Raw genomic sequence first — 4436 nt, forward strand, 5'->3', positions numbered from 1 at the left:
GAAAAAGTGCTGATCTCCCTCAGCACATGTATATACACCTCCTAGAAATTCATAAAAAAGGTAGAAAAATGAGCAAGGAATATAAACAGTTCACAGAAATATTTAAATGGCTCTTAAATATATGAAAAGGTACTTGACTCCTGACCCCACCTGATGGGTGGGATTTTTTTGTCCCTAGTTTCTATATTCAGTTTCTGTTACTACCAATGTCCTTAAAATACATGTGCAGATGGTGCTGGGCATTTGTTAGAGATCGCCTCAAGCCCTTTCCCTCTGAAAGAGCAGCTTCTCCAGTCATTCCAAAGCCTGAAAGCTTCCGAGTTGTATGTTAAGAAGTGAAATATTGAAGTCAATACAAGAGAATCTTAATAGAGTTTAGTTCATTGTTTTATGGATTTAGATGCTGTGTGCTTTAAATCATGACACACACACACACACACACACACACACACACAAAATATACGAATAGTAAAAATCTGATCAAGTATGCTTTGCTTTTGAAATGGGGACCTATTCTTATAAAAGCATTATAGGAACGAGGAGAGGAAGGGGCAGTGGCAGCAGTGGCAACGACAGAATGGCAGTGGATCAGATACAACTTCACTTGAAACTTCTGGGTGGACAGGCAGCACACCGCCACCACTGCCGCAGCCGCCACCGTGCAGCCCCCGGGCCTTCTCGCTCGATCATGTCGCCCACATGGGCGAGGCGCTGCAGCAGGTGGGCAACTTGGACCTCGTGGCCCGGTTCCTGTGGTCCCTGTCCCACAGCGACCTGCTGCGTGGCAACGAGAGCCTGCTGAAGGTGCGGGCGCTTATGGCCTTCCACCAGAGCATCTACCCCGAGCTCTACAGCATTCTCCAGGGCCACAGCTTTGAGCGGCCAACCACCCGCTGCTGCAGCAGCTCTGGCACAAGGCGCACCATACCGAGGACGAGTGAGCCCGCGGCCGGCAGCTGGGGGCCATGGACAAGTACCAGCTGCGCGAGAAATCCCCCCTGGCCCGCACCACCTGGGACGGCATCTGGGAGACATATTCAAGGAGACGTCTTGCAAGGCCCTCAAAGAGCTGTGCAAGCAGAATTGCTACCCTTAGCCCGCTGAGAAGCAGCACCTGGCCAAGATCACTGGCCTGGTCCTCACCCAGGTCAGCATCTGGTTCAAGAACCGCTGGCAGCATGACAGGAACCCCTAGGAGACCCAGTCCAAAAGTGAATCAGATGGCAATCCCAGCACTGAAGATGAATCCAGCAAGGGACATGAGGATATGTCTCTTCACCCAGGTTAACTCTCAGGTTAATTGATGGCATCACTGACCTCAGCATTTCCAGTCATATGGAGCCAGTATATATGTAATAAACTGGAAATGCTAAGATATCCTTAAGCTCTTCTGGAGTTTTGTTGAATGACAGCTTGGTATCTGCAAGTACTTCACCTGTCTTCCTTAATGGTGATTCTTTTATTCAGGGACACGATGAAGTTATCTTTAATGGATTAAATGTGGAAAATACACAGTGTCACTGAACCCAACAAAAATGCCATCAAACATTGTGAGCAATGCTACATCCATGACTGACATACTGGGGTCTACCTCCCAGGATTTGAAGGAATTCAAAGTCCTCCGGAGTTCTGCAGCTAACTCATCAGCCACAGCCACCACTCCCTATAACCCCAGTGCCCTGGTGTCATTCCCAGGGCAAATAGCCAGCACTGAGGTGAAAAGAGAAGTGGCTTCCCAGGGTGGAGGCCTTGTAGTGACTTTTATTACACCAGTTCAAATTAGTCTGTATGGCATTGTCCAGATCCCCAGTTCCAGAAGAAACAGCCAGTTCCTTAATGGCAGTACTGTTTTCTCTCCACTGCAGCTGCCTCCTGTCTCGGTGGCAGCTTCACAAAGTAATATTTTAGTAACTTCAAGCACTTCAGATGGGAGCACATCTACAAGTGAGTCCACCATAGTCCAGCAAGGGAAGGTTTTCTTGAGCTCTCTTGCTCCCAGTGCAGTGATATACACTGTTCCCAATTCACACCATACTATAGAATCTGTGAAACAGGAAGTCTTGGAGAGGAGCCTGGTATTTTCTCAGTTGATGCCTGTCAATCAGAATGTACAAGTAAATGCAAGCCTGTCTTCTGAAAATATCGCAGGGAGTAGCCTCCATATACTGGACTCCTCATTAATTAATATATCCCCAACTCACAATCTTTCCCCGACTTCTCCTACACTACTAAATCCCATTGAGCTAAATCCTGTCATTGCTGATAGCCAAGCAGTGTCTACACCTGTGGTAAGCAAATCTTCTATGACATCTGTCAGCAAAACTAACTATGCAACTCTTCCAAATTTCTCTCTTATTACTGGTCAAGACCTATTGTCAGTTCTTATAACTCAGGCTGCCCTTGGGGAAATAGTTCCTGCAGCTGAAGACCACTTGGGTCACCCCTGCCCAGCAGTACACCAGGATTTTGTTAGAGTACATCGTTCAGTTCTGCAATCAGTAGCTAATGTAAAAGAGAATTTCTTACCAAATTCTGAGAGCAAAGCAGCAAGCAGCTTAATGATGCTGGACTCCAAATTCAAATATGTCCTAGATGGCATGTTTGAGACTATCTGAGAAGACCTGGAAACAGACAAAAAAAAGAGCTTGCCAAGCTCCAGACTGTCCAGTTGGATACAGATATGCAAGACTTACAATCTTTATTCCCTCCCCCAACCCCACATTTTTTTTTTTTTTTTTTTTGGCATCAGGGGCAAATCTTTTCATGAAGACCTGGGGGCATTAAACATTTTCCCATTTAAAGGAAATCATTCTACTGTTGTAGAAATGCATTCTAGAGACTTTGGATTGATCTGAATGAAGATCAAAGTTAAATATACAGGAGTACAACTGCATTACTGCAGACTTTTTGTTCACATATAAGGTTTTCTTTTTAATAGTCGGAGACAAAGAAATAAGATAAAATGTACCAAGTCAAAGTATATCGTTTAGGTGACAATATAATTATTAGGTCAAAATGAAACGATAAATAGCTTTTTAAATTAAAAATGTATACATTTAGAAAATTAAATATACCTGCAGACCATTAGGAACAATGCTATTGTTTTTATTTACTGTTTCTCCATGAGCATTGATAAGGTTAAGAAATAGAAATGGTCCTCCAAACTACTATAAGAGTATATTTTTGAGGTTAGTAGCTTATACATATATGTATACACATGTATAGGTGTATACACATGTGTATACATATATATGCACACCCATATATGTGTATATATGTATATGTGTATGACACACATATATGTATACACAAACACACATTTCTCTTCAGCATTTTTGAGAAAGTGATGGTTTAAGCCTCTACACATTTCTAAATGTGGTTGCTAATAGTTGAGTGTGGTTGAGAAAGTTTGAAACTCCACCAAAAACGCTGAAACAAACTTCAATATGAATGTAAATATATCAGTTCTACAAGCAGGATTTGAGTAATTATAGTGAATTTTATTTATACTGTATGTTTCTCTTATACTGCAGGTGCTATGAACTGAAAAAATGTTTTTCTTAATGTTTAATTTATTTTTATTGTTAAAAGGAAGTGAACATAGCTGTTTCCAACAAAGTTTTACTTTTTGTAGGATTTTAAAAGAAATGATATTTATCAGAAATCTATTAAGGCCAATATTAATAATACTAAAACAGGAAAGCTCACTCCCAGTGTTGGAATTTTGATACTTTTTTTCACATCCTTGTACTTTATTTAGCAACTCTCGGATTAATTTAAATATGTTTTCTATAGAATTCTGTGTGCCTTTTTACCTTGTGGCCTTTTTATTAGCTGTACAGTACAGAAGTGTCAACAGAAACACTTATGGTTATTTTCTTCTATCTGACAGGGTTAATTTTACCACAGAATTGCTTTAAATCTGAAGAACATACATTTCACTAAATATTATGTATGTTTATCATGCAAATGGATGAACAAGTAATTGTTGTTGATGATTTTCATTACAATGAAAATAATTAAACTATAGGTACAGTATCTAAGGCCCCAGAGGGAAGGGAAGCACCCACAGCCCAGCAGCCTCTGAGGTGAGCTGAGACCCACATGGCACTGGGGGCTCAGTCTAAGGTCCCAGAGGGAAGGAAAGCAGCTGCCAAGGTGATCTGAGACCCATGCAGCACCAGGAGCTCAGCCTAAGGCCCCAGAGGGAACGGAAGTCCCACAGCCCAGCAGCCACCAAGGTGAGCCAAGATCTGCACAGCACCGGGGGCTCAGTCTAAGGCCCTGGAGGGAAGAGAAGCACCCACATCCCAGAAGTTGCTGAGGTAAGCCAAGCCCCATGCAGCACGGGGGGCTGAGTCTAAAGCCTCAGAGAGAAGGGAAGCACCCACATCCCAACAGTCACTGAGGTGAGCCAAGCCCCATGCAGCACAGGG

General features: G+C 42.9%; 1 pseudogene; it reads left to right on the forward strand.

Annotated features, from left to right (window-relative positions):
- Window positions 1-2695, forward strand: part of LOC103608898 — a 6744-nt pseudogene extending 4049 nt beyond the window's left edge.
- The last annotated feature ends 1741 nt before the right edge of the window (window positions 2696-4436 follow it).

Source organism: Galeopterus variegatus, unplaced genomic scaffold (genome assembly GCF_000696425.1).
Source record: "Galeopterus variegatus unplaced genomic scaffold, G_variegatus-3.0.2 Scaffold8958, whole genome shotgun sequence".
NCBI classification, from domain to species: domain Eukaryota; kingdom Metazoa; phylum Chordata; class Mammalia; order Dermoptera; family Cynocephalidae; genus Galeopterus; species Galeopterus variegatus.